General features: G+C 36.6%; 1 pseudogene; it reads left to right on the top strand.

Annotated features, from left to right (window-relative positions):
• Window positions 1-3,148: 3,148 nt before the first annotated feature.
• Window positions 3,149-12,499, top strand: LOC124083748 (glutamate dehydrogenase 1, mitochondrial-like; annotated as a pseudogene).
• Window positions 12,500-14,688: the final 2,189 nt, after the last annotated feature.

Here is a 14,688-nt window from a genome sequence, read left to right as displayed (position 1 = left end):
TGAGGAGCTGGGGTCAGAAGGAAATAATGGGGTGATGTTGGTCAAATTGAAATTTCAGTCAGGAGGAATAAGTTCAAAAGATTTACAGTACAGTCTCTTGCCAATAACAATATGTTATATACTTGGAAATTGCTAAAGTGTTTTCACTGGAAATAAATGACAAGCATTTGAGATAATACATATTAAATTAGCTTATTTTAGCCTACATGTTTACATATTTTGAAACATCATACAGTATGCCATATATTATACACACACACACACAATTTCTATTTGTCAAATAAGTAATTTATTTTTAGAGCCTCCAAAAAAAATACAACATTAAAAAATCTTCTAAATAATGCCCTAAATTTCCAAAAAGAAAAAAAAGTAGCATAGTGCATGAGATCTGTATAATAAAATGAAAATTAAAATAGTCAAGGTGGGGGAGGCCATCTAATACATAGAAATCGTAACAACAGGCACTCTGCCAGACACTTCCTTCATGATAATCTAGAAGGCAAGAATATTTCCATTTTACAGAAGAGGAATCCAAGTCTCAACTGTACTAACTTAATTACTATTAATAAAAGTCAACATTCTAACATGTTCAAACATGTTCATACAAGTCTATGCATTGTCTATTGCTTCCAACAGTCTTTTTTATGCATGCTCACAATATTTATGGCAGTGGACATCCAGTGTATACAGAAGGAAAACTTCTTGACACCCAGCTGAGCACCATCACCAAACTGAGTTTGTCATGGCCTGACTGTTTTCATGTTGTTGCTTTCATTGTTGTCATTGTTGAACACACACACACACACACACACCAAAAGAAGGATTTATATACTGAAAAATGAGTTTTATTTCCAAGCTGAACACTAGTCTCATTCTTCATGGATAATAGCTGTCAATATTTCTTAACTCTCTTTTTGCAAACTTCCTGTGGACATTTTTCCTCAGTACCTCTTTAATGAGCAGTTTAGCTAGCAGTTTATATGTATGTATTAATATATTTAACCAGTTCCCTATCAATAGGTTTTAGGATTTCTTTTCTTTTCTTTTTTTTTTTTTTTTTTTGATAGGTAATTAAAGCAGAATACAACTTTTCATACATTTGAGTTCTGGTTTTGTTCTACCATTTCTCTGGGCCAGCTGCTCATCTTGATACCACACAGACCCTGCCTACTGCATGATGCAGATTAGTGAAGAAATAATCTCTGGAGAGAGTTTTGCAGGTGTTCTAAACAGAGCATTAAGAACAATATGGGTAAGCAAGTATTTTGTGGTTTAGATGTTGCACTTACAGAATGGACCTTCATAGGTCAACCTCCAACCCCAATCAGGACTTAATGTTGTAACAAGTAACACAGCAAAAATGTGGTTGCCAAAGTTAAAAAACAAAACAAAACAAAATGCCTTTTTAAAATCCTACTTTCTGAAATTTATTGAGCTCTGTTTGGAAGCCCATACCATCCTGAAGATTCACCTATTATTTTCTTAGTGGTTTCCTTGCCTTTGAGCACATTTTCTCTTGACAGGCAGAGATCTAATTCGTATTTTATTGAATGGATACTCAACAATACTCAGTAATATCTATTTTTATTTATATTTTTGGAACATCTAATAACCTGTTTTCTAATAGCACTAGAGTACAATTAATCATTATCATAGCACTATTATGCAATCCTTGCAAGTACCTATTATAGTTCAAAAACTACTATTCAATTCAGCTTCTTCAATAAAAAATTAACTCAGTAACAGAATTAACTGATAAAATGCTCAATATGTTTGTTTCCAATAACAGAAGAAAAAGGAAGAATTAAAAATGGGCTATTGTTAGGGCCAATACAATCCAAATGGACCCTTGATGACCATGACTTCTCACTCTTCAATAATTGTTTTGTTGTAGGACAGATCAACAACTTATAATCCACTATTCTGCATAACACTGTTCCACAAATGTTGATAGTTATAAGGACAAAGAGTGGGGAAAGGGTATTTAATATGTAAATGTGAATTATGAAACTCCAAAACAACACACGAATGAATTCCTTCTATTTTTTTTTTCCTGTGGGCCACTAGTTAGTTTTTCCTAGCCTTCCAGAAATCACCAGAACAACCAGTATTCCACTTAATTATGAATAACTACGAAACAATGCTTCTTTTAAAAATCCTTTAAATAATATATAGAATGAATTATCCCCAGAATTATGAGAACCGCTTTTCCAGCTCTTCCAATCTTAACCTATGTAACAAGTAAAAATGTTTTTTTTAAAAAATCACTGAGTGACCTGTTAATTTTCAAAATCTGTTTTCTGCCTTCATTTCCCAATCTTCTCTTCTCCATACACCAAAGTCATAAATTTATTTTTTGACATTTAAGCAAGAGGTTCACTATTCTGTTAGGCACTGAGTCCTCAAGTATCACCACCCCCTGATCTGTATTCTCAGGCCCCCTGGAAACTTACCACTTCATAATATTTATCCCATAGTACTCTGAGTAGGCATTTATTTTGCCACTTGTTTTTCTAGATCCAGAGAATCTGGAGGTCAGAGACAAATACTTATTATTAGTATTAGTAGTAGTTACTGGATAACAAGAACTCTGCAGTCAGTATTAAATAAATGTGTTAAATGATAAAGGAACAAAGGTGTCATTAGCACTCCATGTTAGTAATGTTTTTGTCTGTGATTTAAATCAAGAATCAAAATCAAGCCTGTAGACAATTTCTAAGTTGATTTTTGCCAGAGAAGTGTTTTCATTTTTAAGCTAAATTTTAGTGTCTTTAGATAAGGCAGATACTCCTCTTTCCAAAGTCCTGACATCACCCATTTTTCTCCTATCTGGCAACTTTATGTCCATCTGTTACCTGGCTAACTCTTTCAGCAAGTGAGTATGCTACTCCTGGTCTAGATGTTAGGGGAGAAATGATGTTCATTATGTTTACAGGTATACAATGAGCTGCACATACAGGTTGAAATAATATGTATTTTTCTAGAAGTCAAAGAAGATCTGTGTACTTACATGAGGGAATTACTGAGAAAATAGATAAGAAATAATATAACATTATCAATTTTTAAAATAAGTTATGTGATACAATGGCCACATGGTAGCCTTTAATACAGTCATGCCACATCATTAATGCTCTAGGCAGAGACTGACATGGAAAAGGCCGACAGGAGTCTAGGCATGGACGCCATGATGGTTAGAGGTTAGAGGAAAGGCCTGATAGTGGAGAGCGTCCCCAAGGAAAGCTGGAGACAGGATAGGACCAGCAGAGACAGAACCACATTCAACCAGAGCTCTAGACACAGAAGGGAAGGGAAAATTTTTTAAAGAAAAAAAAAAAAACTTTAAAAGAAGAATTTTAACTAGATAACTTCCATTAAAGAAAGAACAAAGAGATACAGTAGATCGCTTGCCTCACATACACAAGGCGCTGGTTTTAACCCCCAGTACTAAACAAAAAAGGAAAAAGAAAAGAGAAAAATGCAAGTTTTAAGTAGCATTCTGAAAATGCTCTTCTCCCATTAAATAACCAATTAAGTTTTTCCAACAAGCCTATTCACTGCTGAGAGAACAGTTCCAAAAGTCATCAGGCCAATTTAGAAGTCATGTTCCACTAAGCAAATGGTGACACAATCCCAATTGCAGTTTTGTGAAAAATAGAGCCAAAGGACATTACTTAACAAATATTATTGAATATTTTCTCTATGTTAGGTACCACAGTGGATACTAGGGAAAAAAATTGCCAAAAACAAGCTAGAATCCCTGCTGAGTCTGTGATACTGTGTCTCAGCCTTTTCTTTCTTTCTTTTTATTTTTTAAAGAATTTAACCTTTATTTTATATGTTTTCATGGGGTGCTAAGGATCGAACCCAGAGCCTCAACTGTGCTAGGGAAGCATTCTACCACTGAGCTACAACCCCAGCCCAGCCTTTTTTTTCTTACTACATACAATTGAAACCGAAAGCTCTGTCCCTGTCCCCAATGACAATCAATGCCAATTTAATAATAAAGACACGGTTTTGACAAAAAGGAAAAATAAGGTTTTTTGCTTTGCTAGCAAAGAAGAAATACAGTGGACTCCTGTCCCAAAGGCTGTGACTGTCTCTATCGGGAGAGACAGAGGGGTTTCAAAGGAACTCTTCAAGGGTTACATTCCAAATGTGCTCTGGTAAGGGGTCCCAGGGTGGGTGTCCTGATAGTGTGTTAGGATTCACTTGTTCATTTGGGAGATATTCATTCACTTCCCAGATCCTCAGCAGGCATCTATCTCCTTCCTGTAGTGGGTGTGTTCAAGGGCAATTAACTAGAGGAAGAAAAGATAACACTGTCTCCCTAATCTTGTTAGGGAAGGAGAGAGAGGAGAAAATAAGCCTCAGGGCAATGAGGGCTATATGCAGAAGGTGAAGGGACCACTGTTTGTTATACAGTGTACATGTGAAATAACCATCCCATCAGTAATACCAGTCTTTACAGAAAGTGACTTCTGTGACTCTTCCCCTACTCTCCAGAGTACATATCAGAATCTTTGAGAAATCTTTGCATGTGAGGTATTTTGGTAAGTTCACTTTGAAATTCTGATATGCCTCCCCCTAAGAATATGCTCTCCTCAGTTGAAAACCACAAGTTCAGGAGGGACTAAGAAATAGAAGAAGCAGCAGAGGGTAACATATCAACTTGTCTACTAGATCTAATTCTAAAGCCATAGCATAAGACAAAAAAAATATGTAAATTCTCTGCAAAATACAGTATAAATGGCTTTATTCTGTAATATGTGTATATTATTCTGTAATACATGCATAGTAACATGCTATGTATTTGGTACTCTAAGGCATCTATTTTTTTAGATCATATTTAGAAATTATAGAAAACAACTTAAAAACTTTATCAAAATCATAAAAAATATCAACCTGTTAGATCTCCCTATTTCTTACATGCATTTTCATCTAATAGGGAAATTTTTTTCTATATACTTCCTCTCACCAATGCTTTGAACTATTTTCTGTAAAATGTTTATTCCTAGACTACTTTCAGAAATCCATCATCTTCCATCGACCTAATAACTTAAACACCACATTATTTTTCCTTGGGAAAGTAGAAAAAAGACAATCCTCAATTCACAACTCTCTTTTGTTAGGTATCCATAGACTGTTGCAGACAGAAGTGCATCCACAGCTGAACACTTTTGCTCCACCTTTTACATTTTCCTTCTTATGACAAGCAGATGTATTTGAATTTGTGTAAGTCAAATGCCCATCTCATGCTTTTCCATTGTAATTACAAGACAAATTAATGGTGTCTACAGCAAAAGCTTGTAGAATGTGGTACAAATGCACAGAGGACAAAGCCACTGGCTCTTTTGGGGAGAAACTGGGAAAAGCATAACCAAAGAGATTTTATTTAAACTATGAAAGAAACTACCAGGTAAAGATGGCAGTGAAGGAAGGTGGGGCATTCTAGCAAAACCATAAATGAGTAAAATAGGCATAAAATATACCAGCATGTTTGGGAAATTAAGATAAGTCAATCGTCAAATAAGAAAGTATGTCAGTTAATATGAACAAACATACACACACACACACACACACACACACACACATTCACATCCAATGATAAGTTTTCTGGCAGAGTGGGGGATTAATGTAAAATGACCAATCTCCCATACCTCATTTTGGGACAATTCTGAAAAAACACATAAATTCCTGAACTTCCTTGCTGCAACTAAAAAGTAGTTTCATTTTCTCCCTCTACCTAATTGTTTCTTTCTATCAATCCCTTTAAGTCTAATCCCTGCATGTATTCTCCAATAAAATTCCTGCATCTCCATCTCAAAGTCTGTTTCCAAGAATACTATCCTAAAGCAGTTGAATTCAGATTCTGAAATGGGATTTTAGAGGTGAGTCATCTGTTGATGACTAGCGCTCAGTAATGCCTTATGGGTGGTAGGTGGAGCAATGCTAGCCTGCAGCACACCTGCTAACAGTGCAATTGTTAACACTTTCACCTAAGCTGGATGGAGTGAGAAGGGAAAACACTGTCTGGGGGCAACATCTATCTCAACCATTTGGGAGATTTGAAGGAAATAGTAATTATAGGGACTGTGGAAGAGACATCTGTTGCTAAGGGCTATGACTTCATTAGAGAAAAACAACAAAAAGTTGGAAATAATTAATCACCAGTTCAAGGTAATTGTGAAAGCCAGAGGGATTCCCTGGCAGTATATAAAGAATCTTTGTTCTACCATAGCTGAAGGGCAAAGAGAGCTAAGACCTTTCCCAGAACTGAATTATAAATGTAGCAGAACTCCAGAGAAGGTTAAATTCTAATGTAGGCAGTTCTACAATGCCAAGACTAGTACCAGGATTAGTAAACTTGAAATGGGAATGTTCAGGTCTTTGCACTCAAAAATCTTAAATACCCAGATTTTCTTGAACGTTCCAGACCCTCAAGAAATGGTCCATTTCTCCTTTTTTAGAGACTAGAGCTGCCTGCTTCACTTTTAGATGATACAGAAGCATCTACCTTTCAAGACAACACTTGGCCCTCTCAAAATGTACTCAGAAATTTCAAGTTAATGTTGATTTTTCAGGAACTCAAAGTCATTTGGGACTTCATAACAGAGTACGGCATAGGGTAATAAGTAAATCCACCATGCAACAGGAGGTGGAACAATCCAGTCATCATTACTTCTATCTTTCATGTTACATTAGAATAGATACACTTGGTAGTTAGCAGACCCCAGGCTGACCCCTGGTGAGTTGCTTGACTTTGGAAGTAATAGCTATTATTAAGATACCCACTGTATGCCTCTGTCAAGATTTTATAGTAAGTAGTTAGGCTGGTGCATGATCTGAGAAGGTCATGGTAATCAGCAGTCATAGCTCCACAGGGTGAAAGTGAGGATCAAAGCCACTGAGACTAAGAAAGGTACTAATCAAGGGTGATAAGGGTATAGAATGGGTAGAAGCAAGACAGCATCTGTTGTAGCCTCCAGAACAGAGACAGCATTAGGTCTGTTTTCCATTATATATTCAAATGATAGTATTTTGGATATAATCTTTAAAGAAAATATATTATTAAAATAATTTTAACTTTTTCATTGTGTCTACTTGGAATGTTAAAATAACATGTGGCTCGTATTTGTGGATTGCACTATATTTCTATTGAACAGGTTTGCTCTCCAATATTTGCATGCAAAAAAAAAATCACTCCTTGTTGGTTAAAACCTCTAACCAATAAAGGACCTTAGATATCTAAATACATATGATATAGCTCATAGAGTAAAAGCTACTTAGATGCTCATGAGCTGCAGGGAAATAAAGTATACAATGTAAGCTAATGAGAAACTGAGAAAGGAAAACATCCCTTAAGCTCATTCCTTTCTCCCTCTTCAGAGGATAGTATAAACACCTTCCATGAAACAGGACATGGAGGCTACACAGATTTGCCTATTTCATATTCATAATTTTCATAATTTTATTTCACAATTTTAAAATATCATGGGAATCTTTCCTAAATGTATTATCTGAACTCAAAACGTATATCCATATCACTCCATCCAAAAAATACCTCTGCAGCAGTTGGACCTTTTCATCTCTACAGGGCTACATGCATGGAGGAAATGCCTCTTAAAAATGAAGCTCTAAGATAAAGCCATTGCATTTTAGAAACTAAGTTTGAAATAATGGCATAACCACAATATTCAGTCATCCACCGTAAAATTATCTGCTGCAATCTCCACTCTGGATGTGGATAGCTAAGTAGCAATATATAAACAAACAACATCAAAGTGCCTTTTTGGCTAACTGCCACTCTGCCACTTCTGAACTGAAGCCAATTATAATGACATCACTCTAGCCTCATGTCCTTTATTGACCTTCCTACTTATGTTGCCAAAATGTATTAAATTTCTTCTCCACAATTTGTCTTTTTCCCTTTGTCTTTCTTTCTTTAAATAATGACTTGACATCACTTGACCTCAACCTACAATTTTGGCTGATAATATCACTGAGCAATTCACTTACATAAATGGCCTTGGATAATCATCTGTGGTGTCATAGAAAACTCTTTGCAAGAAAAGATTGAATTTATATAATAGGGAACTAAAGAGAATTCTTTTAAATATACAAAAACACCACACCTCCATTTGGCAGGTAAGATGGGGTGTTCTGTCAAGCTGTAGAACTCCAATTTCCATGGTACTATAATTATCAAAATTTATGTTAGTAAACCCATCTGCACAGACTGTTTATTTTTATTATTCTTGAAGTAAAAGTCACTTTGTCCACTAAATTGAAAATGAAATTGGTGTTCCAGTAGCTCAAATTTTTAAACATGATTAAACTCTTGGTTGTGTTTGAATATCCACAAATATAAAGAAAGAAAAATAAAATAATTGTTTACTTGGAAGAAAGTTAATCTTTTTGAAACATTAAAGGACGAAGTTATTTTTCTGAAAAAAAAAAATGTAGCCAGGTTAATATTTCCTGATAAAACAAATATGTAATAAAATGTAAACTAGCCTATGTTCTAATATTGAAACATTATCTATGAATTAAGTAAAATATTTCCACAATATTGTTCAAGAAGGAAGATTTTTTTCTGATTTTAAAAAATAAAAATTAGGGCTGGGGGTGTAATTAAGCAGTTGAGTGTTTGCCTAGCATGCACCAGGCCTGGGTTCAATTCCTGAAAATAAAAAGAAAAAAGAAATTCTCTACACAGTTATTTAAGAGGCTCTGACTGATCCTTACCTTTCCTTTATTGTGCCATCAATGTTTAGCAGTATGCCTGGCACATATTTCGTATTGATTTATGCACTCTGGATGATCTAATAATTCCACTTTTACAAAGCATTAATATAGATTAACATAGATATTGTATTACATTATATTATTTTGTATATTGTGTTTGACTATAGAGTCAAATACCCTCAGTTTAAGTCTTGCCTCTGGCATTTCCTGGTACATAATTTCTTCTTCATTTTTTCAACTGAAAAATGGGTATACTAATAGTCCTGCCCCACAGAAATGTGGTAAGGAACAATGAATTGATGCACATGAAACTTTTAGAACAGTGTCCATAACAGAACCTAATCAATCACAGCTATTATTAAATAGCAGTCTTTCTTTGTACTGCAAAATTTACAAGTCCTTTTCACATACAATGTTCAGAATCTCATAAAATCTCCTGACCCAAGGAAGACATGTACATTTATTAGACTAACTGAAGGTTGAAGAAACCAGGGCCCAGGGTCACACCTCCAGAAAGGGGCAGAGGAAGAACTTTAATTCAAGTTTTTTTTCTGAATTCCAAATTCTTTCCTCTACATATAGCTGAAAGGAATTCTTTGGCTGCTTCACCTAATAGTTTGTAAAACATAAGCATAGATATTGAATAATTATGGTAGGATTATTGTCATTTACTCCTTTTAGTGACTAGATTGTGGCAGAGAAAATAGACGTGATGATTAGTTTCTTATTTTTTTCAGGGTCTATTCAATTGAACATGGATGGGTCTTTCAAGTACCATTTTTAAACACCATTTTCAACACCATTCTTGCTGAGTACCATGACACAGGTACTGCCTGCCTTCAGAACTCATAACCTAAAGGAATTGGTGAACATGTACCTGTACCTAAATTACATGTAGAGGTGCTAGAGGGGTGTCAGACAAAAGAGAAATCTGAGAAAATATTGTGATATTTAATAGATTGCCAGAATTTGGAAGACCCCTGAGACTCCTTCCTAGGAAAAGTACTTGTCGTCTTGGACTAATGCATGTAAGATCAGTTGGCCTTGTTTTCATCTTTTATAAAACTGAAATATGGATCTCTACGATAAATTCCAGCTTTATATTATTATTTTGTACTCTCATACACCATTGGAAGAGGGTAAATCAAAAAAATATTTTTGAAGAACAACTTATAAAATTGGAAAACCACATGCACACTGGCCCAGTGGTTTCAATGAACCACTTACTCCATCTTTATTAGGACTGGTACAGCCACCTTCATATCTTATCTGAACCACTGTAAAAACCTTTTTACTTGCTCCCCTGCTCTCTCCAATCCCCTTCAACCCATTCTTCATACAGTGACAAGAGCAGTCATCTTAACACACAAATCAGACTGTACCAATTCCTCCTTAAAATCCCCTAAAGACTTTCCATCACAGGGAAGAAATCAGGAGAAAAATCCAGATTCCTACCATGACCTACAAAGCCATGGGGAATTTGTCTCTTCTTTCCTTCCTTCCTTCCTTCCTTCCTTCCTTCCTTTCTTTCTTTTTTCTTCTTTGGTACCAGGCATTGAACCCAAGATTGCTTCACCACAGAGCCACATCCTGCACCCCCCCCCTTTTTTTTTTAATTTTTTGAGACAGGATCTCACTAAGATGCTTAGGGCCTCACTAAGTTGCTGAGGCTGGCTTTAAACTTTGAATCCTCCTGCCTCAGTCTCCTGAGCCACTGGAATTACAGGAATGTGCCACCTGCCTATGCTTCTATCTTAGTCATATCATTCTCTCACACACACCCTACAGTGACCATTCTGATCACCTATTTCCACAACAGGGCTTTACCCAACTGTTCTATCTGCCTCAAAAACTCTCTACATCTGTTGAAATTTCAACTTAAATGCCATCTGTTCAGTCTGAACCTGACAACCCAATCTAAAGGGACTACCTAACCAATCTCCAGCATAACGTTCTCGCTTTAATTCTCTATACTGCACTATTACAATGTAATTCATTCCTTATTTACTTGTTCAATATTTCATACATTCATTTTTCAACATTTCATTTTTCAACACACATTTTTCAATATGTGCTTGTTGGCACATATTTAGTATTTATTTCTTTGTTTTTCCACTCCCTCCATCCACTCCAAAGAGTTTAAATTTATAAGAACAGGGAGTTCCCTCAGTGCTGGGCCTCCCAGGCAGCCTCTGGCCTCTACTCCACTGTGTAGTGCTGCCTGGGCGAAGCGCACTGGACCCGCTATCCTGGGCTCAGCGGCTGACATCTGGGCTGCACTGCTGGGTTGGTCACGCGGGCAGCCCGCCGCCTCCCTGCAGCCAGGGCTCACACAGCCCACCCAGGGCCACTACAGCGAGGGTACAGCTGACCTTGAAGACACCCCCAGCTTCTTCAAGATGATGGAGGTCTTCTTCCACCATGGCACTAGCATCGTGGTGGATACACCCTGCAACCATGTGCTGAGCCTCTTCTTCCTCATTTGGCGCAACCAACGTTCCTGGAGGTTATGGAGGGCTACTGAACCCCAGCACAGCCAGCACCGCAAGTTCTGCAAGGGAGGTATCCTTTACAGCACGGATGTGAGTGTAGATAAAGTAAAAGCATTGGCTTCTCTGCTGACTTGTAAGTATGCAGTGGTTGATGTGTGTGTTCTTTGAGGGTGCTAAAGCAGGTGTTCAGATCTATCCCAAGAACTATACAAATAATGAATTGGAGAAGATCACAAGAAGGTTTACCATGGAGTGTGCAGAAAAAGGTTTTACTGGTCCTGGCATTGATGTGCCTGCCCCAGACATGAGCACAGGCTAGCGGGAGATGTCCTCTATCACTGTCACCTATGCCAGCACCATAGGGCACTATAATATTAATGCACATGCCTGTGTTACTGGTAAATTCATCAGTCAAGAATGCATCCACAGAGTCATCTCTGCTACTAGCCTGAATGTTTTCTATGGGATTGAAAACTTCATTAATGAAGCTTCTTACAGGAGCATTTTAGGAATGACACAAGGATTTGGAGATAAAATATTTGTGGTTCAGGGACTTGGTAACATGGGCCAGCAGTTTATGAGGTATTTACATTGTTTTGGTGCTAAATGTATTGGTGTTGGTGAATCTGATGGGATATATGGAATCCAGATGGTATTGACCTAAAGGAACTAGAAAATTTCAGATTGTCACATGGATCAATTCTGGCCTTCCCCAAGGCAAAGGTATATGAAGAAAGTATCTTGGAGGCTGACTGTGAAATGTTGATCCCTGCTGCATGTGAGAAGCAGTTGACCAAATCCCATGCACCCAGAGTCAAAGCCAAGATCATGGCTGAAGGTGCAAAAGGACCAACTACTCCAGAAGCTGATAAGATTCTCCTAGAGAGGAACATCATGGTTATTCCAGATCTCTATTTAAATGCTGGTGGAGTGACAGTATCTTACTTTGAGTGGCTGAAGAGTCTGAATCATGTCAGCTATGGCCGATTAGCCTTCAAATATGTTCATGTCTGTTCAAGAGTGTTTAGAATGAAAATTTGGAAAGCATGGTGGAATAATTCCTGTTGTACCCACCACAGTGTTCCAGGATAGGATACTGAGTGCATGATAGAAAGACCTTGTGCATCTGGCTTAACCTATACCCAGAGCATTCAGCCATGCAAATTATGCGTTCGACCATGAAGTATAACCTGGGCTTGGACCTGAGAACAGCTACCTATGTCAATGCCATTGAGAAAGTCTTCAAAGTGCACAATGAATAGATCTTTGTTACCTTGTTCACCACCCTCTTCACCTGTAACTTTTGCTGACCTATCACAAGTTTAGATGTAACTGCAGATATCTTTCTCTCATGACACATTAAACAACGGACACTGTTCTCAACAAGTCATCCTGATTCAGCCCCTTAAGAAGAAAGGAATTAAGCTTAGAGGATCATGTACAATCTGATGAGTGTGAAAGTAGAAATTACCTATTCCAAAAAGCCCTTTAAGCCTTTTGCTTTAAAATAAGAAGTCTCTTCCACCTTACTGTGTTGCCTTGCTCCAGGGCTCTTCCCAACAGTCAGTGCTGTCGCCAGGGAAAGCAGTCAAGAACAGTCACTCATTTTTTGCTCTAGACAAGTCTGGTATGTGCTGTAACTTTGACACATATGAAAATTAAATGTATGATATTTTTAGAAGGTGGCATGGTCCTCATATGAGTTAGTGATATTTTACATCTGCATAATAACTCAATTTTGCAGGTTAACAAACAAAAATAAAAGCTGTCTCTTTATTACATGCTTCTATAATAAAATTGCCTTGAATCACTTAATAAGCCTAACCTTGACTCAAGTAGTGAATGCCTATAAACAGTAAATGAAGAAAGCTAGTATTTTTATAACATAAAACAGTATCATTTAGAGCTTATCAGTCATATATTATCCAGCAAAAATAAAAAGCCTGATGAAGTTCTGTCTTCATACCTGGAAACATTGGAGGCTATTTTTTGTTAAGATTATCAGAATTCACTAACTACCATAATGACACATAGTCCAAAGAATGCAGTAACCCCTTTATCAAGTTAATTAATTGTCCTTCCCTTTTGAAGATCTATTGTGTTGACCAATTGAACCATAATTCAAGTAGAGTGTCCCAAGAAAACCCACTGAGCTCCTTGTTTGAAGTCCAGCTGCTCTGAGCACTGCCGGTGGCCCTGACCCAGCCTAACTGTAAGTCCTCTCCTCATGGAGGTCTTGCATTCTGCATCCAGCTTCATGAACAGCAGGCTGAAAACAACATGGGTTCTAGTGTTTAGAGATTTTGGAGGGCAAGGCCTTTTGAGCAGCTGTGTCCCAATGAAGTGCTAAATATTTATGTAAGAATGAGTGCTTTTTTAAAATAATAATAATGATAATAATGCCCTTTCAAAAATTTCTATCTATTTCGTAACTGCATGACTTACCTGGTGATAAAAGCAGCTATTAAAAGTCGACCATTTCAAAAAAAAAAAAAAAGAAAGAAAGAAAGAAAAAGGAGGAAAGAAAAGAAAAGAACAGGAAGCTTGCCACTACATCCCCAGCTTTACTAACAATGCCTGACATATAACAGGCACTGGATCACTGAGTGCTTAGTTCTAGCAATGTAACCCATGAGAATTTTTCCATGCATTATGGTTTCAAGCATATATATATAAATTTTATTTATTTATCCATTCATTGAGTTTCTACCAGTTCTGCCATTTGAAGAACTGAGAATAACATGGTCATGAGATGAACAAAGGTGAGATAAAAGAAAATTTTCATTCATATCCAAAAGTACAAATGGTAAAATATTTAGAAGAAAAATATATCATAAGAAAAAAAATTTGAGAGTGCTAAACGGTCAACTCTAGTTATCTACCATCCACCATATATGACAATAGAAGGGAAAACACAATGGGAAAAAATATCAAAGAAACATAGAAAAATACTTTGAAGGCTGAAGAAAGAAAAAATGTCTCCAAACTAAAATCCTGAGCAGGCAGAATTAAAGATAAAAGAAAGCAAAGAAGTACACAAGCTTCATTCAGAAATGTAACTTCTCATACATTCTTCCTGAAAATTATTTCAGGATGCACCCTAACAAAATAAGTAAGAAAATATCAAAAGGAAAAAAAAGGGAGGAGTCCAAAAAAATTGTGGAACAATATGGAAGCTCATTTAAAAGGAGAAACTCAATACTGTGGCTGAGAAAAACCTCTGAAACCAGTGAACAGAGATCAGAAGACGATGTTAGAGAACTCCAAGAAATATAACTTTTGGACAAAGAATAAAATAAAAATCATAACAGATTATGTGTTTGTTAATCTAAAAGATCATAATTAACACAGAAACCAATCCACAAAACTACAACTATCTTATATTTGATAAAGGGGCTAAAAGCATGCAATGGAGGAAGGATAGCATCTTCAACAAATGGTGCTGGGAAAA

The sequence above is a fragment of the Marmota monax genome, unplaced genomic scaffold (genome assembly GCF_021218885.2).
Source record: "Marmota monax isolate L192 unplaced genomic scaffold, Marmota_monax_Labrador192_F-V1.1 WCK01_AAM20220418_F8-fsc00016, whole genome shotgun sequence".
NCBI lineage: Eukaryota > Metazoa > Chordata > Mammalia > Rodentia > Sciuridae > Marmota > Marmota monax.
The sequence above is the reverse complement of the archived record's forward strand: the minus strand, read 5'-3'. Positions and strand labels throughout refer to the sequence as shown.